We start from the raw sequence: 26,862 nt of genomic DNA, 5'->3' as shown, positions 1-26,862 counted from the left end.
TTTTGCTTAATTGCTTCTTCTGTGTCACCGAGCCCTCTAACCGCCTCCCCTCTGACTGCTGTCAGCCTATTCTCTGTATCTGTGAATCTGTTTTTATTTTGTTTGTTTGTTTTGTCCATTAGATTCTACATAGAAGTGAAATCATATGGTATTTGTCTTTCTCTGATTGGCTTATTTCTCTTAGTAGAATACTCTCCAGGTTCATCCATGCTGTAGTCAGATCTTTTTTTTTTTTTTTTTTTAAATGCAGAATATACGTTTTTAATGAAATCTACATGAGCCCTGTAGAAGCTCTGTGGGATGGAAGGGTAAGCAAGCCACAAGTGTTGCGTACAACCTGGGACTGCTGTACATATCTGCAGCAGTTCGGTCTTGCTGGGTACAGTTATGTTACAGCTAAAGAGGTAAAATCTTAGATTGTATTCAGGAAAAATGAGAGAAAAGGCTGAGACATCCTATATATGAATTAATCATGTTAAGAGGTCATTATGGGAGGCTACCAGACAGTAGTATTTCTATTCAATTCTGAAACATCTGCAAGGATTTTTAGCAGATTGATTGTCTTTTTTGCAGCTTTTATAGCAAATTGTTCAGCAGGCCAATATCAGCCATCGAGTCTGCATCATCGTGGCATTTCTCATATGCCAGAGGGTTTATATTGCCAGAATCCATATTGATCCACTTTATCTGGTTTGCCTTTATAAAGCATTTCACATCTTTGTTGATAACACTAACTGTGTGCTGCAGGACTGAAGGATTGTTCTCAATATATTGCAATGAAAGATGTCAAGTGTCTTTAGAATGCAATGAAATTGACAAGAAGAAGAGTTTATGATTCTGGATGCATTGACAATAACCCTTTAAGATGATTATCTCAACAGAGTATTTTTAGTATGAATCCAATCCTTAAATTTTTCAACTACTGTTTCAGTCACACTGTATGGTGTGACATTTCAGAATTCATTCCCTTTAATAAAAACATGATGTTGTATCCTTTTTGTTACTATAGTTAATAAAATTTAAAATTCCCTTTGGGCCATATTCTCCTGTATTACTGGGTAGGTTGTACCTTTTTTTCTTCCCACCAGACTTAAAAATCTGTATTTGTCATCTTTGTTCAGTTGCTATTATCAAAGTAAGCTTTTGCCCTGATTTTAACAATTCAAATTATTTTATTTATTTATAAGTCTGTTAATTTGTGAGTTTGTTTACTTATTTATTTAAATTGCAGTCTGTACAGCTGACCCTAGAAATAAGTAAATCTCTAGTAATACTCTGTTATCACTCATAGCAGCTGGCTATGAGTATATCTCAAATTAATATGTGATTACATTTTTATCAGAATTTGATCATATAATTTAAAGAGTTAAAGAAATATACATAACTTGTTCTCATCTAAAGGACAGAGACTTTTAACTCTTAGCTACTTATTATGGAACATTCAACCATATTGTTAAATAACATGCTGATTATTTTAATAAACATTTTTTTCAATTTTAGACATAATCTCTGAATTATTTATCAGAAAAATAAAATTTTTCTTTTAATTATCTAGGCTAAACCACTCTACTGCTGGCACACACATGTCATGTTTATTTATCATCAAAATATTTGTTAATTTTGATTAGATTAAAATTTAGACTTTATGGCATCAAAATACCACTTTACATGCTGTATATCAAAATTAGGCACTTTTCCTCAAGTTTTGTTTTCTCTGAACGTAATAGTCTGTTTGCTTGCTTAGTTTTTTATGTATTTAACATTAATTCATCCCTAAATTCTCTACCCCATAGTTTTATATCTTCCATATTTTTCCTTCTCAATCCCTCAAATATATAACACTCTTATAATTTTGATATCATGCCTCTGGATTTCTCTTTAAACTTCTTTTTATTCTCACTATTTATTCATGCCTTTGTTTTTCTGTTTTCCAGAATATTTTCCCAACATTTTCTTTCACCGCTTCCCTGAACTTTCAAATTTCCAGTTTCGTTTACATTTTGAAGAGCTCATAATTTATTATTATCTATTTCCACTGATATAGCTTTCTATTCTTATTGATGCAATGGCTTCTGGTGTCTCTCCTGGTGAGTAATAATATTGCTACAGAGTGAATGTTGTATATCTCCAAATTTCATGTGTTGAAAGCCAATGCCCATTAAGGGGTGTGGTTTGGGGAAATGATCAGATCATAAGAAGGCAGAGCCCTCATGAATGGGATTAGTGCCCTCATAAAAGAGATCTCAAAGAGCTAGGTCTCCCTTTCCACCACGTGAGTTTATAGCAGAATGACAGTTTTTTCTGAAGATGTACACTCTTGTTATACACCAGTCTGCTATGATCTTGGACTTCCCTTCCTCTAGAACTTGGACAAATGAATTTTTATAAGCCACCCAGTCTGTGGGATTTTGTTGTGGCAACTGAAATGGAATAAAATGAATATATATTTTAAAGCATATCAGTTTCCTACAAATTTTTTCCCAGATGATTGTTTTATATTTCTTTCATTTCAGATGATTTTCATATATAGTAACTCCCCTTATCCAAAATGGATGTTTAAAACCATATATATATATATATATACATATATATATATATATATATATACACACACACACACAATGTTTTTCGCTGTACCTACATACCTATGATAAAGTTTAATTTATATATTAGGCACAGTAGCTTAACAGTAATAAGTTATAATAAATTAGAATAATATAACAATATAGTGTGACAAAGTTATGTGAATGCAGTCTCTTTCAGAATATCTTATTGTACTGTACATATCTTCTCTCTTGAAGACATAAATTTACAGTTTATCTTTGGCATACCAAAATTCTGCTTTGGAATTATTATCAAGTAAAATAAGGGTTACCTGAACACAAGTACTGTGATACCATGGCAGTCAGCCAACTAACTGAGAAGACTAAGTGACTAATGGGAGGTGAGCATATATAGTGTGAATATACTTAAACAAGGAATGTTCCATACTCCAGGCTGAACCTAGCAAGATGACTAAAGATTTCATCATGCTACTTCAGAATGGCACACAGTTTTAAACTTATGAATTGTATCTTCCTGGAATTTTCCACTGAATATTTTCAGACTGTAGCTGACCACGAGTAAATGAAACCACAGAAAGTGAAACCACGGATAAGGGGAGACTACTGTATGTCTGGCAATCTTTTGCTGACTTCTCAGTTTTTGAGCAGTCAATAGAAAGCTGATTGTAAATTCCTTGTAGGTGGGCAGGCTTTTCAATTGTGTCATGGTCAGCTTCTTTCCTTAGGAAACCCTTGGAGTGGGGGGTTTTCTAGACTCCTAACTGCTGGCTATGAGGGTAGATGCCAGAACTCCAGGGATGAGAGGGAAAAGAATGCTTTGGCCATATCATCCAGTGTGAAAGATTTGTCTTAACCTCTGACTTCACATAATACTTCCTCTTTCCTCCCCAGTGCCAGCTGTTTCCCCGCATCCACCTTGCATTTTCTTTCCTTACCTTCTCTCGAGTTTAATTTTTTTTCTCTCCCTTTTTTTTAAAATATGAGAGGAGACTGGTCAGTTGACATGGTGCATGGAGAAATGATTCTGGGATTATTAAAACATCTTTAATTCAATTTTCCTAACCTAGTCCCATACTTCCCTTTGCATAAGACTGGCGTTGCCTATTGCTAAGCTGCTTTTTGTTGCTGTCGTTGTTGTTGTTGTTACAGGGGCATTCTATGATACAATGTATGTTGTTTCATAATTTTTCTTCAAGCAGGCAAAGCTCTACATATTCTTGGGACTCTTAATTTAGTTACACTGGTTTTTATTGTTACTGTTCTCTCTTCTATAATTTTTAAACTTTTTTTTCTTTCATTTATACCAGAGAAAGGGAAAGAGAGGGAGAAAGAGTGGGAGAGAAATATTGACGTGAGAGGAAAACATTGATCAGCTGCCTCTTGCACTCTACCCGACTGGGAACCAACCTGAAACCCAGGCACATTCCTCGATGGGGAAAAGAACCCATGACCTTTCAGTTTGCAGGACAACCCCTAATGAACAGAGCCACTTGGGCCAGGGCCCCTTCTTCCCTTCTTAATCTCCTGATGATATTATGCTCTCAAAACATATATTAACTATAATTTTAAGGTAGTATTAGTAATGGAGACAGAGTAAAGATTTTATTCAGTCTAACATCTCTAACAGCAGAACTTCATTTAATTTTCTTTTATTTTTTAAATATTTATATTTTATTTTACTATGGGGAAAACTCAATAGAGAATATATAATAGGTGTTTCAGAGGTATAATAAAAGGTAGAGGTTACATACTGACTCTAATAATATCAATATTAAAGCACTTTATGCTAATTATTTTAAAACAATAGGAATACAGAAAAGTAAGAAGTAATAGTTTTCCTTATCACTTATTTAGAACCTATTGGAAATGTGATTTCAAACACTCATGCAACTCACAATAAACTTGATTAATATACATGATATTTATGGAAGATTATCTGAAATATGTGCAGTCTAATATTTATTACATAAACTATATTATTTAAATATGCTTATTTGACTACATTAATTCACCAACAGATTTGCTTTGGGGGGTATGCACTAATATTATCCCTTGACAATGAAATCACATTTGGAGAGGTTAAAAATAGCATCTGAAGAGGTGGAAGCTGAGTCCACTTGCTTTTGCCCTCAACTTGGATTTTCTGCTCATCTTCTGACAAGTAACCCCAACAATCATTGAACCTTAGCTGATATTAATTTTTGAAGCCAAGGAATATAGAAGACACTTTGTACGGTCCGGTAAAATGTTTTAAGTTGAAGGGGAAATACCCTGTGTGCGGTGTCTGCAGCAGCAGAGAGACCAGACAGAAATCACAGCGTAGGAGCTCCTTCCCATCTCAGATCAGGGGGCCATAGTCTCACACAAGGAACCCAAACCCTAACTGGGAGAGACCTTGGCTACACACACACACAGCTAGCAGTATGTCCATAATGGTAGCGCCAACCTGGAGAATTACAAATAGGGAATCAATCTCCTAAAATGATCAGGTTGCTACACCTAGGTCTGTCAGAGGCACTGACAGGTTGCAGCCAGCCAACACCCTGAGAGACCTTTTGCTTTTAGGGTAGGGGTATGCTCAGAGAACCGGACGGCGACTCGGTACTGTGATATACCCACACAGTTTTTTCAAAAAGAGTTGCAAGGGGCTGAGTAAAGAACCTCCATGCAGCTGCTCTTCCAGCAAAGAGACCAGATTGAAAATGCAGCTCTTTCCCACTGATCCAGATGGGCAGAAAGTTTAGATAGTTGTGCAACAAAGGGTTTGTTTTGCTGGGCACCACAAAGCTCAGCTGGCAGGTTGGGGGCTTTGCAGAACACAGAGGGCTGGACTGTGTCTACTGCAAAGGCAGTGTGCTGGGAGTTAAACCGGCAAGAGTTGAGTGCCAGAGATTATTTGTAGTCAGGTAGAACCCCTACACACCCCGCCCACCACAGAATAAAAACATTTGGGAAGGAAAAGCCTGCCCATCTTCCTCCCGTGGAATAATTCTCCAGGCTCCGCAGTCCCCATAGCTGCATAGATGCATAGCTGCAGAGGAAACAAAGAAAGATGCTAAGAAGGTACTTTCTGAACTTCTCTTAGCAGCAACAAGACACTAGCTCATTGGGCCTTACTCCACTGAAACCAGCTGGGCAGAGTGCGGAAATTGGGACAGCAAGTAGAATTCAGGGCCCCATCCTGTCTCGCCTCTTATACAGAGCTGCCATCACCGCCAGACAGGGAAGAGCTGACTTTTACATGGATTGTTCTTTCACATAAAACAAACAGCTATCTCATCAGAAACTACACATTATCGGAAATAATCTGGGACAGATCAAGATGTGTGGTGCAGGGATGGGTGACACACACACCATCTTCCCTGCAGTCTGAACAGCGCTTCCAAAGGGAGATCCAGGGACCCCGTCTTCCTGGTCACACCAGAAGCTCCCTCAGAAACAAGTGGGTCAGCAGCGAGGCTAAGACTAAATGGCAGGATCGCAGATAGAGGCAGGCGGAGGTGGTACCTCTGGTGCTTCCAGGTGTTGGATGATCCACCCTCATGCCTCATGCTGATGAAAAGCCTGCAGAGCAGAGCAGGAGGACCACAGCAGACAGAGTGAAGCCTGAAGGAGACAGTCAGACTGTGGATACTTTGTAGCCTTGAACAGGCTCACTAGAGCTAGATGAGGAGGGTGGCCCACATTGTCAGGACTAAATCCAGAAGGAGAGGCCTGAAGCCAAGCTTGCACTCTGCTGAGACAAATTCCACCTTGTTCTTTTTCATTGTTTGCATGTTTTTTCTTTCGCATAACTTTTCAAACATTTTTGCTTTTTCTTCAATTTTGTTCCTATCTTTTTAAAAATTTCAAATATATTTTAATCCTCCTTTTTTCTCTATTTTGCCTTCTACCTTCTTTTTCTTATGTTCTTATTTTCATTTTAAAAATTATTTTCCCTTTCTCTGCCTCATTCCTGTTCCTTACTCTTATTATTTCTCTTCCTTACTCTTATTATTTCTCTTCCTTTTATCCTCTCAAAATCATATTCCTTTTCTTTAGAAGCATCATATTATTTTTTAAATATTTTATTCATTTACTTTTAGAGAGAGGAAGAGGGAGGGAGAAAGAGGGAAAGAGAAATATCAATGTGTGATTGTCTCCTGCATGCCCCCAACTGAGGACCTGGTCCATAATCCAGGAAATACCTTAAATGGGAATTGAACCAGTGACCTTTTGGTTTGCAGGCCAGCACTCAATCCACTGAGCTACACCAGCCCAGGCTCTTTTTCTCTTTCTTATGATAACTGTATTCTCTTTCCTCCTTTATTAACCTATGCTCATTTGTTGTTGACATTGCTGTTGCGGTTAATTATTCTTTAATTTTGTTCCTATTTGTTCAATATTTTAAAAATTAAGTCTCATATGTACTCTTCCCATCTTTATTCCATTTTTCCTTCTTCCTTCCCTTTCTACTTTTCGGTTTAAATTATATTTTTCCCTTTCTTCACCTTGTTTACATTCCTAACTTTTGTTGTTTATCCTAACTTAATCCTCTCAAAATCTTTTCTTAGGGCATCTCATGTTATTTTCTATATTATAATATTCTTATTCTCTTCCCACCTTTGTTGATATTTGTTTATTTGTCACTGATATTGCTGTGGCTGTTGCTTTTCCTCAAGTTTGTTCTTGTTTTCCACAACTTTTTGTTATTTCAAACCTAATATTTTATTCTTCCCTTTTCTTGCTCCATTTGGTCTTCTTCCTTTTAATTCTTATTTACATTTTAGATTTTATTTTTCCCTTTCTTTGATTTGTTTCTATTTCCTAATATTATTATTTCTCCTCCCTCTACCTTCTCAAAATTACTTTTCTTTCTTTTAGTCATTTCTTATTTTTTACATTTCTTGTAATATTCTTATTTACTTTCCACTTTTATTGATCTCTAATCATTTGTCACTGTTATTACTGTTGCTGCAGGTAGTATTTTTGCTGGTGTGTTTTTTGATTTCTATGTGGTTTTGATTTGTTCTGTCAGCACCTATACAACAGCATAAGAGATCAAGGAGTCTACACCACTGAGTCCCACAAGACTCTTAACACAGAAGTCTACCTCACAAAGACAGGCACTCAGAGCAGATCAATCTAATATGTAGAATCACAAAAAAAGAGTTACCTAAAATGGGAAGGCAAAGAGCCAACCCACCTTTAAAAGGAAAGAAGGAATTCCCTGAAAAAGAGCCAACTAAAATCAAGGAAAGCAATTTATACAAGTTCAAAGTAATGGTTATAAGGATGCTCAAGGAACTTAGAACTACAAGGAATTTAGTGGGAACTACCTCAGTATGAAAAAGGATATAAAAACTATGAATAAGAACCAGATGAAAATGAAGAATGTAATATCTGAAGTGAAGAATACACTAGAAGGAATTAGAAGCAAGTTAGATGAAGCAGAAGATAAAATCAGCAAGTTAGAACACAAGATAGAAAAAAGAATCCAGTCAGAGCAATAAATGAAAAAAAAAGAGTCAAAAAGAATGAAAATAGTTTAAGGGAGCTTTAGGAAACATGCAACATAATAGTTATTTTCATTATAGAAATCCCAGAAGTAGAAGAAAATGAGCAAAAGTAGAAAACAGTTTGAAAAAATAATGACTGAAATTTTTCCTAACTTGTTGAGGGAAAATATCACACAAGTTCAATTAGTACAGAGAGTACCAATCAAGATGAACCTAAAGATGCCTACTCTAAGATACATAACAATAAAAATGGCAAAATTTAAAAATAAAGAGAGAATCTTAAAGGGAGAAACAGCCACTAACATACAAGGGAGCTCTGATAAGGCTATCAGCTGGTTTCTCAACAGAATCACTACAAGCCAGAAGTGACTGCTACAAAATAATTGAAGTAATGAAAAGCAAGGACCTGCAACCAAGGCTACTTTATTCAACAAGGCTCTCATTCAAAATGGAAATACAAAGAGATTTACAGACCAAAAAAAGGTTAAGACCAGCATTTCAAGAGATGCTTAAAGGGACTGCTTTAAGAAGAAGAAGAAATAAGAAGAGAGAGCAGAACACAAGTACTAAGGGAAAAAACAACTATCAATAATAACCTTAAGTGTAAATGGATTAAATGCTCCAAAAAAAGGCATAGGGTAGCAGAATGGATAAGAAGACATGACTTATATACATGCTATTTATAACAGTCTCACCTCAGAACAAAAGATTCACACAGGCTGAAGTTGAAGGAATAGAAAAAATATTCCATACAAATGGACATGGAAACAAAGCTGTGGTAGTAATCCTTACATTGGAAAAAAAAATACTTCAAAACAAAGGCCATAACAACAGACAAAGAATGTCACAGCATAATACTTAAAGGAGTCATCCCAAGAAGATATAACCCTTGTAAACATTTATGTACCAAATATAGGAGCACCAAAATATATGAAGAAAATCCTGGAGGGCTTTAAGAAAGAGATTGACAGTGATACAGTTATTGTAGGAGATTTTAGCATCCCACTGTCAACAGTGGATAAATCTTCCAACAAAAAATCAACAAGGATGTTGCAGCATTGAACAACGCTGTAGATCAAATGGACCTAATTGATATTTATAGAATATTTCATCCCAAAGAAGCAAAATATACATATTTTTAAAATACACATGGATCACTTTCAAAGATAGACCACATGGTAGGACACAAAATAAGCCTCAACAAATTTAAGAAAATTGAAGTCATATCAAGCAACTCCTTGGATTACAATGGCTTGAAACTAGAAACTAACCTCAAGAAAAATACTCAAAAACTTTAAGATACATGGGGGCTGAATAACATGTTATTAAATAATGAATGGGTTAACAATGAGATCAAGGAGGAAATAAAAAATACCTAGAAACAAATGAAAAGGAGCACACAACCACCCCAAAGCTGTGAGACAAAGTAAAGGCAGTCCTGATAGGGAATTTCATAGTGATACAGGCCTAAAGAAGATAGAAAACTATCAAATAAACAATTCAACCTCACATCTACAAGAACTAGAGGATAGCGATAAAGGCCAAGTGAGCAGAAGGAAGAAAATAATCAAAATCAGAGTAGAATTAAATGACATAGAGACTAAAAAATAAAATAAAAAATAATGAATCCAGGAGTTGGTTCTTTAAAAAGATAGACAAAATAGACAAACGTTTGACCAAACTCATCAAGAAAAAAAGAGAAACAACCCAAATAAAATCAGAAATGAATGAGGAGAAGTAACAACTAATACCAAAGAAACACAAGGGATTGTAAAAAAAATTACTATGAACAAATATATGCCAAGAAATTGGACAACCTGAGCAAAATAGATCAAGGCATTGTGGTCTTTGCCACACTTGTGATCATCATGTCCTTGATATTAATCTTTGTGGTGGTCCCCAGGCATGGACAAAGGAACATTCTTGTGTACCTCACCATTGACTCTGTGATCAAAGTGTTCTCTGTCTCCTCTGTTAAGAGTTTGTGCATTGATATCAAAGAGCTGTTTCTGGGAAGCCTGCTCTGCAGCATCCAGGGCCCTGCCACTAAGCCTCATAGTCTTTGTGAGGGTGCAGATCAATTACCTGAACGGGGCACTGGACATATTCAATGCTTCCCTTATGACTCCAATCAATGATGTGTTTTTCACAACTTCAATTCTGACTTGTTCAGTATTCTTTTTAAAAAGTTGCAGGACATACTGTTGATGACATCATTGGTACTTTGAGTGGCTTCTGTATAATTATTGTGGGAATAATCTTGTTGCATGCCTTTAAAGATGTTGGCTATAGTCTAGCAACTCTTTCTGTGCCTTTTCGAAAAGATGAAAAAGCAATGAATGGTAATCTCACTTAAATGTATGAAGTCCTTAATAATAATGATGAAAGTTTAACCTGTGGAATTTAACAGTACACTAGTGAAAATACCTCCTCCAGAAATGGAAATCTGACAGCTGTCTAAGAAAAATGTAATCAAAAAGTTAATCTATAATTGCTGTTATAATGGGAATATGAGTATCAGAAAGTATCCAAAAAAGCATTATTCTCACATAATGTACTCTAGAGATTATCTTTTGTTAAGGTTTCACTAATTTTGTCCAAGAAATTACTTTTCTTATATTTAAATGATGGTAGCTCACTAAAATAAGCTCAATATATGATTTTTGTTAACATGTTATTGTACTGGTATTTTTTAAAAATTTCACAAAAACCTAAGTGCACTAATTACAGTTTTAAGTAATAAAAGTGTTTTATTTTTTCATTGATGGCCAAAGTCCAAGGTGTACAATTGTCACTCCCACTCTCATTAATTTCTGACCATGTTAAGGCTTTTTGATTTAGAAAGAGAACAAAATGATCCCAGTATATTATCCTGTGCTTTACCTTACCTACAAAAATTGAATCTTGCTTGATGTATTACTTTAATTTTGAAATGTTAAAGGGAATCCTAAATTACTATTGGCAACTCATTTACAAAACAAAGGGTAGAAAATAACCCCACAGAAGACTTTGCCAGCCTCCCTAGGTGGCACCTTGTTAAACCAGTACATCCTGTATCTGTAGGCTGGGGCTGCGGGGAAGTTTTCTTCTTCAGTTACTCGAGTCCTCTGATCCTTGAAATGGACCCTTGAGTATCATCTCACATCTGCTCTCATATTTTCCAATATATTTTCATAATGAATTATATTGTTGTTTAGAGCTCCTAACAATTCTCGTAAATAAAGTCTGAAGACTAAGATAATTTTTAAAATTTAGTTCATATTATAATAAAAAGGCAAACCAAAACAACAAAAAAATATTGTTCCACTCTTTCAGTTATGGAGAAGGCTGATTATTACCTTCCCTTGTTAACTCCAAAAAGTGTTTTTACAATTTAACAGCATCTGATAAATTTAAGAATTGGGCTTATTAAATATCCACCTACGTTATTGACTGTAGTTTATAACTTGTTTCTTTATTATTTTGTTTTATTTTGTGTACTCACTTGAAATGCTCTAATATTTTTAGGTATGTTAAGCTAGACAAGCTTAATTTTCTCTAAACTGGATCTTGTTATAAATTCAGTCAAAGAATAAAGATCAGTGAAAAAAAATAGTCACTAATGCACGTTTTCCTGTCAACCTAAATTTGAAGAAGGTATAAAAATTAGCTAAAAAATATTGAATAGTTTTGTTGATGCTTCTTTAGTCAACCATATATCTGTTTTTGTTTAGTATTACACAAAAGGTAGATAGTCCTTCCAACTATGTCAGTTAAAAAATGTGAGACCATATCAAATTAATTTCTACTTCTTGCCATATATTTTTATTCAGAATGCATCTTTGATTTGAATGGGCAATTCTGTACATAGATTGATGGTGGGATATGGTAAATAGCTCTAAAAGGAACCTAAGTACATAACAGCTTGTGGTTAAATGCCTGATTTAAAACATTAATCCATCTGTTCAAATTCAGTCAATATATGTCACAGGAAAATAAATGACAAGTTAATAAAACTGAATAATGAAATAATGCCTACATTCTCTCTGGTACAAATGTATTCTGGATATAAAAACCTTTGTGGTTATTTTTCTGCCTATTCTGAAAAGCTGTTTTAATTATTCTCCACCTATAAAATGGTTATCTTGAGATAAACAAGACAACCTTGTGAAAAAGTGGTCTGGATTATTTTAATTTTACATTGTTCTATAAAGAGGGTGATAAATATATATAAATACATTCTATAAAACATTTTACATGAACCTTAGAAGTTAGCAGCAGCACATGTTACTTTCTATTTCTCTCCCACACAGAGGAAACAATTGGTATACACAGGTAGAACAGGCAGTAGTGAAAAGGACTGCTCAGCAGGGTGTGGATCACTCAGACAAACTTGCTATTCTTTTCTGCTACCCTAGGTCATTGAGAAGAAATAAATGAAGTCATTCTCCAACTTTTGAAACCTCCTATAAACTGGCCTTTAAAAGTTGAAGGAAGGAGAATTAAAATAAAAAATAAATGAATGGAACTATATCAAGCTAAAAAGCTTCTGAGCAGCAAACAAAACTACCAACACAACGAAAAGGCAATCAATATAATGGGAGAACATATTTGAAAACAACAGCTCTAATGGAGTTAATATCCAAAGTATGTAAAGAAGCCATACAACTCAACACACACACACACACACACACACACACACACACACACACACACAAATACACACACAAACATAAATCCAATTTAAAAATGAGCAGAGGACCTAAACAGACACTTCTCCCAAGAAGACATACAAATGGCCAACAGGTATATGAAAAGATGTTCAACTTCACTAGCTACTAGGGAAATGTAAATCAAAGTAGTAATGAGATACTACCTCATGCCTGTTATAATGGCTATTATCAACAAGACATGTAATAAGTGTTACAAAGGTTGTGGATAAAAAAGAACACTCATTCATTGCTGATGAGAATGTAAACTGGTAAGCCACTATAGAAAACAGTATGGGGGTTCCTTTAAAAAATTAAGAATAAAGTTACTATGTGACCCAGCAACACCTCTTCTGGGTATCTATGCAAAATTTTTTGAAAACATTTATTTGCAAAGATAAATGTGCCTGTATGTTCATTGCAGCATTATTTATAGGGGCCAAGACATGGAAACAAATGAAGTGTCCTTTGATAGATGACTAGAGAAAGAAGATGTGTTACATATATACAAAGAAATACTACTCATCTGTGGGGTGGTATTGGACATGGCTCTTCCAACCCCCATAATGGAAGACTGGCTGGAGGGCCTCTGGTCAGAAGAAATATGTACTGCTTTGGAAATGAATTGTAATTACCTCTTTATCTCCCTTTGGGAGGGGTTTCTTGTCCTGTGACTGCTTCTTGACCTTTCTCTTCATGTACATACTTAAGTAATTTAGTTCAGAGTCACATGCAAGCCATATGCCCCTTTTGTTTGGGACCCCTTAAAACAAGTCTTGGACTCAGAAAGGTGTGGTCCTGCTTTGCCCATCTGCTGCTGTCAGTGGTGCTCCCTGTAATGTGAGTAATACAGGCTGTGTCTGCTCCATCCAGTCTTCCTTCTGTTTTTTTTCAGCTTATCTGAATGAGCAGTCAAGATCCCCTCCCTGGGCTCAATTTCTTGCATTAGAAAAGGTGAAATACTGCAATTTACAACAGCATGGATGGATCTTTAGAATATCACATTAAGTGAAATAAGTCAGACTGAAGAAGTCAAGAGCCATATAATTTCACTCATCTGTGGGATGTAAAACTGAAAGCAACAAATGAACAAGTAAGAAAAACAAACAAAAACTCATAGACACAAACAATAGTATGGTGGTCAATAGAGGGAAGGAGAATGAGGGGTAATAAGGAGTAAAGGACATCAAATAAATAGTGACAAAACAAGATTTGACTTTGGGTGATAGGCACACAATACAATATATACAGATAATGTATCATTGAATTGTACACTTGAAACCTACATAATTTTTTTAGCCAATGTCATTCCAGTAAATTTAATTTAAAAAAGAAAATAAAAGTTGAAGGTCATGTATAGAATACAATTTGAAAACCTAAAATTACTTTAAGTATTTTTGTTGCATAAGTAATGTGTGATATAAGATATCAAACACATTTCACCTGAATACATAAATATACACAGTGGGAAATTTGAGTCACACCACTAGAGAGAGAAAAGTTTGGAGAGCTTAACTGATTCCATGAAGTTATTCTCACAGTGGACTACTGGAATAGAGAGGAGGTATACGATAACTTCTTATAAGAACTCCTCATCTTGGAATCTGGAACACGGTCTCCTGGTTCTCTTTCTTCTCAGATCACTAATTAAGATACTGTGTATTCTTATCAAATTTTCTTCTTCTAAATCCTCCATGTCTCAGAGTCCCCATTACTTCTGTTCTTAGTCATCTTATGTTCTTGTTTTCTTGTTGAAATGAGGGTTTCAGCTTATCTTATACCTTTCAATATTATCTGTTCTTAGAACATCTCAAATTTCTCTGGAATGATCTTTTTTCTATCTCCAGCAAGTGGGTTTAGGCAGGATGTAAATAAAGCAGGATAGTTTGGTACAAGATAGTCACCACTTCAAAATGGATAGTCATATTCATTTTTCCCTCAAACCCCTTTCTAGTTTCACCTTTCCTGTCTTAATAACATTTTTTAAGCTATTGAATGGTTTAATTTTAAAAATGTTTCAAATACATAGATTCTAAAATTATAACAGTTACCCAATTACATATTTAGTGTCTAAAATATTTCTTGCAGAAATGACTTCTCTTCTTTCAGCTCCTTAAACTTTTAACAGATCCCTTTTATTTCTCACTAAATATTCCTAAATAACTTTCTTAATTCTATTTTCTCCTCTTTTCATTGCATCACTATATTGTTACTTGAATTTTCACTCAGAACACAGGATTTAATTGTCACCTTTCTGTTCCAAATATCTCAATATTTGTTATTTTTTAGTTTTAACCTTTATTGTATTTTTTTCATTACCATTTAGTCCCTATACCCCCTTTCTCCCAGCAATCACCACACTGTTGTTCATGTCCATGAGTCCTTTTTTCTTTTTCCTCAATCCCTCCACCCCTTATCCTCCCTTCCCAGCTGTCAGCCTGCTCTCCATCTATGAGTCTGTCCCAACTTTCCTCATTAGTTCAGTTTGTTCATTAGATTCCACATAAGAGTGAAATCATATGGTACTTTTTCTCTGACTGGCTTATTTCACTTAGCATAATGCTCTATAGGTCCATCCATATTCTTGCAAAAGGTAACATTTTCTCTTTTTATACAGTGGCCAAGTACTCATCCATTGTGCAAGTGTCCCATAGTTGTTTATCCACTCATCTACTGATGGACACTTGGGCTGCTTCCATATTTCTTAATTATATTTGAAAAAAGTGAAAGGACTCTCCATAACATAACCCAAATTAATTTTTCTCTATATTTTCTTATCCTAAGATAATTCAACTATGAATCAATAGTAGTTTTCCATATGTCCCACAAAAGTTGTGCCTTTGGCATTTCTAGATTTCTGTCTTTTCTTGATATATATCTTTAATTATGGTAAATCTAATGGATATATCTGATAAACACCTACTTCAAATTCAAATTCATATTTCACTTCTCTACAGCGTTGTAAATAGCACAACACCAATGTAGTCCTGTACCTTTATTTCCTCATTAAGTTATGACAGTTTTCAATTTTCACAACTAATTAAAACTATAAGCTTATACACCAGACAAATTAACTAGATAGTGAGTACTTAGAATTTAGTAACTATTTTTTATTCCTGTTGGTAGGTGCTGTATCTAGCTAACTTATTGTAGTCATTTAATACATTTTAGTCATTTAAAAACTAAGCTAGTGACACAGCTTGTGAATTTTTTAGCTGAAATGGAAAAAAAATCAAACATCTTTCCAGAAAAATTATAAAGAATGCCCTTAGGCTCTTAGCAAGTATTCTACCTATCAACAAAATGGGCTCTAATATCCCAAGGCAAACTCTGGTAGAACACTCACCTAACAGCTTCTGAATTACCCAGACTCTTGTTAACCTCCATTAGAGAGCACTTTAGGGGAACCTTGGTCATGAAATATACACTATAAAACCATATCTCATCTCTTCACTGTGTGCAACTCAGTGATAACTGGACTGTTAGGAAGAACATATTTTGTGTGTTTCTAGCCCTTCTGAGTAGTTTTTGTGCTGTTGCAAAGTAATTTAACTCTGGGGAGGGAGCCGAATAACAATCATCAGACTAGTATCAGAATTAATAGGGTCTGTATTGATCAGACATAGCTCTTTACTCAAGTTCTGGCCTGAGTCAAATGTAACATTTCTTCACTTGTAACTTTGATTTTCTTTAGGGACCATCACCAAAAGATGTGTGAGTTGCAAAATGCTAGTCATTTTCACTCAGACCAAAGAGAAAGACAGAATAGTGTGTTAAGTAATTGAAAACAGTGTGGAGTATCCATGCTTAGATCCTGAATTTTAAAATCCTTGAAGAATAAAAAAATGAGCTAAGTTGGAAAAAAATGAAATACATAACTTCCCATTATTTTTTCTGCTTATAATAATGATAATAAATTGAGCCTCTTACTTATAACTATGTAATACTAATAATTATAGTTTTTGTTTAATGGCTATTAATTTCCCATGCTCTCCTCACAGCAGGTTTTACATATACCATTTTATAACATTGTTTATGTACTTTTGTGAAATCAATTGTAACATATATTTTACTTCATGGCTTATTTTTAATTGAATGTTTTTTTTTATGTTTAATAATAAAGTTTAAGAAACAAAAATATTACTTGGTTACTTTTATATTTTCTCTCATAAGATATTTTTCTTAAGAACTTTGAATAAGAACTCACTAATACAGTTAAGGTAAGAACAAGAAATTTTATAGAGCAGAAAAAGAATTAATAAGAGAAATGGAAGTTATAAAAGAATAAAGCCAGAGCGGAGTAAATAGCCCAGTGTGGTATTGAAAACAAAAATGTTATCAAGACTCATTTTATTTAATAATGACCAAGATTTTCTTTGATGTGGTTGTTAGAATTTTATCTCTGCCCTCAACATGATACTATGATGTTTCTTTAAGTGTAATATAATGCTTACATCTTCATTTGATTTATTTACTTAATATGTTAATTTAAAATTTAATCCTTATTGTATTTGCTAGTTTAAAATATTTTTCTGTCATTAATGTTAATATACATGACACTTAAACTAAAGAAAGTGAGAAATTAAAAAAAAAAACTAAATCCATTGTTTCATCCATAGAATACCAAAGAACTAACTTAAGAAATTTCCCTTATTTCTATTTCAATGGCTTTCAGTGAATTTATCTTTCTAAAATTGATGACTGTACCAAGTAGCTTGGTGATTTTGTATGCAGTCCTTACCTTAGATTCTTACTCTATCTTCCATATAAAATTAGACAATAAAAATTTTTATAGTGTTTTGCAATCATTTGCTTGCCTATCTTCAGTTTACTTGACTGTAAACACATTTTTTCACTTTTATATTGTAACTGTTCAGCCTATGACTGACATTAGTAAGTGAATAAAATAACTGACAAATAAATGGTAATATTAAGGAAAATTAGGAAGGTGTTTCAGGCAACTCTCAGAGGAAATGATCTGCAAAATGCATAGTCATGACATGGCATCCCTTTATATTGTTTCTCTTCACAGTAATTTCCACATTGTTCTCATTTTTAATCATCCTAGAAAATTACCACTATTACCTAGAAGTAGTATTAAACAAGAAAGATTTTTTTTATTGTATTGTGTTTTCTTAATAGAAACTGTTGACAAGTAAAAGCCCACAATACCCATGAAGGGACATGTTTCTTTCTATTAAGAAAAAGACAAATTTAGCAACACTGGGTACATACTAACACCATGTGCACCATTTCTTCTTATTTAGTCACATGTCTTGTTCTTAAATATATGAGGGGGAACCCCCAAAAACCCAGAACTATCTCCTGGAGGGTGGGCTCCTTGTAGGACAGGCTTTCCCTGCTAGGTGACTATTCTAGGAACCCATCTGTGTCATTGTACCAGCTGGCATTGTTGTGAGAGGCTGCATTCAGCCTCAGTAAAATTTTTTGAAGACTCTTTCAAAGCATCTGCCCATTTTATGGTGGCTGATTTATGAGCACACCTGCCCACACTGTGCTGAGTTTTTAGCAGTTTTTGACCAAAAACGTGTCCCAACCTCCCTATTCACCAATGTTGCCCTGAGCAACTTTTTGTTGTTGTTGTTGTTGTCTTTGTTGTTGTCATCCCAGATGTAAAAAGTTCTCAAAGGGAAACACTGTTTTGATGTGGAAGAGATGAAACCAAAAGCAAGAAGCCATCATAATTAGCGAGTTCAAAAACTGTTTTGAGCAGTGGAAAAAATGTCTCGATAGGTATATTGCATCAAATGGAGAGTACTTTGAAAGTGACTGAAATTTAAATGTGTAAGAATAAATACATGATTTTTTAATAAATAAATTCCAGGTTACTTGGGTCCCCCCTCAAACATAGAAACTATAAAGTTATGCAAGAGCATATTTTTATTGGTAAATGGCAAGTTTGATATAACTATTGACATTAAGTTAATGTTCATATAATTCATGAAAAAAGAAGGTAGAACGTTTATTGCTTTTGCTAAAAAGTATATTCAGGATCTCTCTAGTGCCACTTCTGAGGGAACTTAGTTTGCATTGTGAGAACAGCACAATTACCTCTGCTTTTATTCACGTAGAGCAAAGCAACGTGGGCCTGCTTTCATTTTGAAAGAAGTCAAGTTTTATTTCTGTTTATGTAATGTAGTCAATACTTGTTAAAGGTGATTTTTTCAGATAATCTTTATAATAAATATAATTTATTATCACCCACATAGGCACATTTGCAAATATATGTTCATTTTTCCCTATGGCTTTAAAATATTTTTTGTTTTCTCAATAAAGTTTTTGTTCATTCTTCTAAATCCCTTATTGTTCTATTCTCATTGGACTTTACATCTATCTCCTCTTGATCAATTGAAATTCTCCATACTGAAGATTTCTTAGCTTCTGTTAGTTTAGTAACATTGGAACATATAACCAAAAGAATAAGTGGTGGTGATATGGGTTGGAGGGATAAATTGAAGCTAGGAAATGAAGGTTTGTGGATGACACCTTTAGAAGGTTAGCTTTTCCTAAGACCAGTGTGAAATTGATAATATTTGGGGTCACATGGAGAGTAAACATAAAGGGGGTAAAATAGATAAAAGGGACAAAGGTTGATTTAGCAATTTGAACCAAAGTCATAGAAAGGCATGGATTTATTATATGTACATACAATGTATATATATTTGAAATGTAGAGAGAAAGAAGTAATTAATGACTATATTTTTATAATTGCATGAATGACAATAGTGCACATATGGTTAGGGAAATGAAGGAAAAAGCTTATTTGGAGGACAAAAAGTTAAAATATTACATCTTAGTTTGGGTTCCTTGAGAAGCAGGTGCTTGAGGAAATGATTCAAATCCATATAATTTTTTTGGAACAGGCCTTTAAGAAATACTGGTAGTAGAGGAGAAAATGAATCAGAATAGAACCCAACAATCATTATTTGTTACCTAGTAAACAAATTACAAGATCCAGTTTCCAAGGGAAAACTGGATTCTTATTTCGCTAAAACACCAACTGAAGAGGATAGACAGAAGAATATATGTGTGGGACAGAAACCACATTTGCCATTAAATGGAGTGGAGAAGAAAAAAGCAGTTGAAGTTCATGAAAATGGATTTTTGTAGAAACCAATAAAATATAAAATTTCAAAAAAGAAAAACTGAAACATTAAATATGTAGAATTCAGGGAAAATGTGGACTAAAAAGAATTCAGTAAATTTACAGATCCATTATTTCTGATTCTGTATAAAAGCTTTCAGAGTGAGAGTAGAAGTGGACTTCATATATTACATAATATTTTCCAATATTTTTCCTCCCAATTATAGTGTATTTATTGTAACTGTTCCTAGTTGATGTTCCAATCATTACTGTAGCTCACCAAGGTCCAGTTCGCCTCTACTATTGAATTATGTTTACTTTAAATGTATTGTTTCAGCCAATTAAACGTGACGATGCTACACGAAGAAGCTATGAATGAAGCTTCTGTTTCATGCTATTCCTAGTTTTCTCACAGGTAACTTGGCATTACATGACACACATTCCATTGGCTACAGCTGAAACACAAACCCTCACACTGCAGATTTTAAATTTTTCTTTGATTCAGTGGTAAACGCATATCAAATCTTATGTTCTCTTTTTACCTCACAGATCATTGTTAACTATAGAACTTTCCCTTCAAATCAAGGTGTGTAACTGGGTTCATTCATTGTATTCTCACTATCATCTTGCATCTTGAACACTATGAATTATGTCTCTCCATTGCTATTATTTTATTCTTGTCCTATTTTCACTTTATCATAAATTCTAAAATTGTCTAGCATTTGGTTTGCATTGTTCTCTACTTTCTAGTGCTATTTACTTATTATTATTATGATGGCCTTTTTCAATGCAGATTTTGATGAGTGGTATGTCTTCACTGTTCTCTCACTCCCTTTAATCTGGTGTTTATAACTTTTGTTTTATTGAAATTGACTTTTTAAAATATAGCCAATAACCTCATTATTTTCAAATACAGTGGCCAGTTATAATTTTTTCTCTTTGACATATTTACTTAGAGTAATTACATCAAATTCTTTACTCTTTTTGTTTAAGTTATAATATTTTCATATTGTTTTCTGAACATTCTCTCTGCTTCAGTTTCTTGTTTCTTTGTACTTATTTACCTTTTGTATCTGGATGATCTTTAAACTTAAGGCTTTATTCTCAAATTTATCATTTTCTCTCTCAGTATCTAAGTTTTGGGAAACCTAACTGACAATTATGTATTATACTATAACTTCTAAACTTTCTTTCACGTAACCATCTATGACATTGGGATTTCCTTTGACTCACATTTTTATTTCATTGGTCTATAAACAGAATATTTCTACTGTAGTATTTTATAAGCAAAATTTGGGAAGTAAAAAACAGTCTTAATTTATAGTTCTGGGTTTTTGTTTTGTTTTTTTTCATGGTGATGAATGACATTGCATTCCATTCTGTTAACTAAAATTATTAGTTCATTTTAATTGTATGTATTTATTTAATGCAGCAGAAATGAAAGCTAAATCTATATGTTTCTGATGTCAGAGAGTTCATAATATATTAGGGTAATAATACCAAGTCAATATAAAAGTAACATGATGAAAGCAGAACAGAATAGCACACTAAAGATAATTCAATAAAAAAATAAAACAAGAATTCAGATCTCTGGAGAGTTGAACTAGCGCCTTCTCTACCAAGTAAGTTACTACATACAACCAATTCTTCTGCATTCCTACAGACTCTTATTTATTTTCCTTGTCACTACCACCACTCTCAGATGTTCAGTTTGTCCCAGAGTTCAGTTATCTTTTTATTGAAAAATGATAATATAATTGGTTTTGTAATCTGACTTTTAGATGTTATATTAAGACTCATTTGTATGCCCCACAACTATCAAGTATTCTAAAAAAGAAAGTAGATTTCATGATAGCAAATGAGCATGAAAGATAGTATCCTGTTTTACCAATTTCAGAAGACACAGGAGAAAGTCATGTAAGAACGTTAATGTTGTTGACTTTATTCACCTACATATGTTTCTGTCTTAAAATCAAGGAAAAATATAAAGTGTTTACATAGTTTTCATTTGGAGCACAACACAGTAATCATCATTAGTTTTTATTTTTAAAGGTAGAATTTCCCTTCAAATAAATTTCAGTACATCATTAAGATCTATAAAATGTTATATGAACTTTTTATTTCTTATAAATATATTTGAAATGAGTCATTCTGGAATTCAGGATCTGGCTTAGACATCACCCTTCCCCTGAACTCCTTGTTCATTTTAATTTTTATCTATTTCTGTCAGGACAGGATAATTTTACCTCAACTGCATTTCTTGTTTTGTTCTCCTTAATTCTCCATGTATTTGATATTACACACTTAAAAGAAAAAAAAAACACATTTGACATTGACTGTGATGTCTACCCAAAGTATCTTTTAAAAAAATTATAACACCTGTTATAAGAAAGATATCTTGCTTTAAAAATATACAAGGTTTTAGAATTATTCTTAATGATTTCATGATTCTTTATGCAACTATATTGTAAACTTGCAACCAAGTGTCATAGTTTCTAACGATTTTGTGTCTTTCAGAGAATTTTACAAAGGACCAGGCTTTCAAATGTGTTAAATCAATATTTGCAAAAATAATTTAATTAGAAGCATTATCAGATTAAGGCAAGCCACAGTTAACATTATCCCTCATATTTATTTGTAGTAAGAACACAAAGATATAAAATGTATCACATTGCTATCTTTTAAAATGTTCAGAAAACTGATGAAAATGAAATTTTTTGCTTAATGTTTTCAGGTAATTATATTTATTCTCTGTTTAACTTTATGTGGATACAAAACTCAGATTCTAGCATACTCTCCTAGTGTTTAAAATAGTCTTTATTTTAAAACAGACAATAAAAAATGAAATCTTAATGCTATATAAAAGAACAAATCATGGTACAAAAACATAATTTCTTATCTATAACTTTAAATACACATGATAATTTAACATGGGAGTAATTAATAGAAAGAATATAAGCAATAAATAACTCAAATTATGATTTTGATGGATGAAAAATACAAGGATTTAAAAAATATTTTGTTAATATATTTTACATTATTTATTTGGCAAATTATGGTGTTTTTCATATATCATTGATCAATCTTTTTCCAACTAAAATTATCAAGCAATAAAGCATCTAATAAACCACTGGGTTTAACTATTTTCCTATGTCAATAATTTCTAATAAGGTTAAATTAACTGTTCATTTAATTGTGGGAAATACATGTTAACAAATATTTATTCAATATTTATAATGTGCAAGGTGCCATATTTTTAATGCCTATAATATTCCATGGCACATAATAGGTTATTAAGTATTTGTAAAGTATATGATGAATGAATATGCTAAAATTGGTGATACAGAGAAAAATTGAAATGAAATAGGAAAAAAAAAATTACCTTTGCAGCAATTCATACATGGTATGTCATTTGACAAGTGTTTATTCACTGTCTACCATTTGTCTTATAAGTGCAGGGAGAGTATGGTGATACGATGAATTTTTTGCTCTAATGAAACCTATGTTTCAGTATAAGAAGACACAAAAATAACTAATACAATTTTTAAATGATAAAGGTCATCACTATAAATAATATTAATTAAGTATTAGGAAACTGGGTTAGAAAATGATGTGGTATGATCTATTTATGTTTCTCCAAAATGTATATGTTGAAATCTTAACCCTCAAAATAATAGTATTAGAGGGTGGGACCTTTGGGAGGTGCTTAAGTCTCAGGGTAGAACCCTCATGAATATTAATTGTGTCCTTAAAAAAAGACTCCAGAAAGTTCGCTAGCACATCAGTTGAAATCTAAGAAATAATCACTTTTAATGAAGCCCAAGTTTTTACCTATTACTTTGTGTGGTCTGGAGAACTATGAGTTAAATGTGCACATTCAAGTTTTATATTGTATTTGAAAAGGAGTTTAGCAGTTGTTAAATCAGTATTAAATGTTAATTATTATCATTAAACATTGTTCATACCTGCATTCTATAAAATGGCCACTTCATGCCAAAAAAAGAAAGAGGGAAAATAGGTATTCTATTATTCTTATTTTATTTCTCAAGAGATTCTTCAAGATGAAAAAAAAGAAATGAGAAAGCCAATTGTACAGATAAAATGCTGATTCATTTAATAGGAACAGGTATTGGAGATGAAATCTGGGGAAGAATAAGAAATTAAAATGGAATGGGGAGTGTAGAGAAAAGGCAGGCTGGGCATTGCAGACCAGGAGTTGTGAAGAGACATGCATTCAGAACACTAAAATTAGATGAGCAGCAAAATGAGTCATTACAGCCAGAGGCCTCTGATAAATCCCTGTCTTGCAGCACGAGTGATCATTTAGTTAGTTTGAGGAGTAAAATTGCACAGGCAGCTTTGCATCACCTTTTTAAAACACAAACGTTTTGTCACCTTAGCAGGCCTATGAAATTATTCTTCAGAGACAATTCTGGGGGAAGTATCTTATACTAATTACCAGCATTCATAACAAATTTTACTGAATATAAGGAATGTTAAGTATATCACTGCTCTTTCAAAAAATGATGGTGACAAGTTCATGCCCAAGGGGAATCAGAGTTCTTACTGCCGAGGCAGAATGGTTTGTCAAGCTGTTTGGAGGGAGCTTGCAAAACAAAATATCCATCTGCCCTTTGACTAATGTAAGGCTGTGTGGGCATTCTGTTTACCTAACATATGAGAGAAATGTGTAAGGAAAATCTGTGTAAATTAAATTGGAGTTCAAACCAAGATGTAGTTGTCACTTATAATAAGACTATGAGTGTTATGTGACCATAGCTTCCAGCAATGAGCAGATTTAACAGTGATTCTAGAAGAGAGAATAGGAAAACAAATCATTATCTTTCACAAATATTAGCTCATAATGTTAGTGCAGATCAAGATCTTTGAATACATAGAGGAAAAAGTGCATTTTAATAAATATTTATCTGAGATGATATTTGTTGGCATAGTTATTAATTGACATCTAAACAGTAAGTATATTATGTAGCATGCTGTCTTATTTCACCATACCTGTAAAACACAAAATATATGGCATTACATTTGTTCAAACACAATAAAATAATTTAGAAAGAAATTGCTGGTAATTGGAAGCTTATCTTTCTTTAATTTTTTTTTCTCCCTGAGACCTTTCTAATCTTTCCAGCTCCAGGATACTTGGTCATTAGTTCTAATTCAAGCATCAGGTGAAAGACAGAAAATTCTACTGGTCAGCAAGGCTGCCCAATGCTGGCAGAGTTGAGAGTAAATTGTCAAATTTAGCAGGAGGAGAGTAATTCATTAGTTTCTATAAAACTGTGATTTCAGTACTAAAAGGTCCCTGATTTGAATCATGTTACCAAAGCACATCAAATGGTTCTATCAGGTGTGAGGTAGTAACTCACTGTAGGTTTTTTTTTTTTTTTTAATGTTTTATTTGTTTATTTTTAAAGAGAGGGAAGGAAGGGAGAAAGAGCAGGAGAGAAACATCAATGTGTGGTTGCCTCTTGCACACCCCCAACTGGGGACCTGGCCTGCAACCCAGCCATGTGCCCTGACCGGGAATCGAACCAGCAACCCTTTGGTTCACAGGTCAGCATTCAATCCACTGAGCCACATCAGCCAGGTCTCAGTATAGTTTTGATTTGCATTTCCCTAGTAGCTGGTGAAGTTGAGCATCTTTTCATATATCTGTTGGCCATCTGTTAGTCTTCTTGGGAGAAGTGTCTGTTCAGGTCTTCTGCCCATTTTTAATTAGATTGTTTGGTGTTGAGTTTTATGAGTTTTTAAATTTTTTGGATATTAACGTCTTGTTGGAACTGTTGTTTGCGAATATCTACTCCCATTCAGCTGGTTATCTTTTTGTTTTGTTGTTGGTTTCTTTTGCTGTGCAGCTCTTTTTAGTTTGATCTAGTCCCATTCATTTGTTTTTGTCTTTACTTTCCTTTGCCTTTGGGGTCAAGTTCATAAAATTTTCTATAAGACTAAGGTCCATAACTTTAGTATCTGTTTAGTACATATGTCATTTATTGTTCCATGTTTACGTTTATGTCTTTGATCCATTTTGAGCTAATTTTAGTATATGGGGACAGACTGTAGTACTTCATATCTGTTAGAATGCCAATAATCAACAAAACAAGTAATAGGTGTTGCGGAGAAGGTGGAACCCTCAGTCACTATTGATGAGAATGTAAACTGGTACAGCCATTATGGAAAACAATATGGAGATTCATCAAAATGTTAAGAATAAAGTTACTATATGACCTAGCAACTCTTCTTCTGTGTATCTATCCAACATTTTTGAAAACATTTATTCACAAAAATATATGCACCTATGTTCATTGCATTATTCACAGTGGCCAAGACATGGAAACAACTGATAGAAGTTGTTGTTAATTGAGGATTGGGTAAAGAAGATATGCTACATAAGTACAATGGAATAGTACTCATCCATAAAAAAGATGAAATAAATACTGCCATTTGTGACAACATTGATATACCTTGAGAATATTCTAAGTAAAATAAGTCTGAAGAAGTCAAGAGCCATATGATATCACTCATATGTGAGATATAAAACTGAAAGTAACAAGTGAACAAACAAGAAAAATAAAGAAAAGCTCATAGGCACAGACGGAAGTATGGTGATTACCAGAAAGAAGAGGGTGGGGACGTGGTAAAGGGTAAAAAGGGTCAGATATATGGTGACAGAGTGTGATTCAACTTTGCATAATGGACACACAATGCAATATAAAGATCATGCATTGTAGAATAGTGCACTTGAAACCCATACAGTTTTATTAATTGTCACCCAATAATTTATTAAGAAGAAAAATAAGTTCTCTTTCTACCAAAAAGATTGATTAAACAATTTTTATTTGAAAATTAAACATTTAAGCTTGAGGACTTAAAAAAGTTATATTTTTTGTTGTGATTTAAAAAGAAATCACCAAAGACTAAAAGGTATGTACTTGGCTATACAATTCAATATGAACAGATACAATAAATTAAAATAATTAATAAATGAAAAA

At 33.5% G+C, this 26,862-nt stretch overlaps 1 pseudogene; it reads left to right on the top strand.

Moving 5' to 3' along the window:
- Window positions 1-275: 275 nt before the first annotated feature.
- LOC149996026 (magnesium transporter NIPA2 pseudogene) lies at window positions 276-10,523 on the top strand (annotated as a pseudogene).
- Window positions 10,524-26,862: the final 16,339 nt, after the last annotated feature.

Source organism: Furipterus horrens, unplaced genomic scaffold (assembly GCF_987537825.1).
Source record: "Furipterus horrens unplaced genomic scaffold, mFurHor1.1.pri manual_scaffold_12, whole genome shotgun sequence".
NCBI classification, from domain to species: domain Eukaryota; kingdom Metazoa; phylum Chordata; class Mammalia; order Chiroptera; family Furipteridae; genus Furipterus; species Furipterus horrens.
This window is presented reverse-complemented; position numbering and strand designations above follow the sequence as displayed.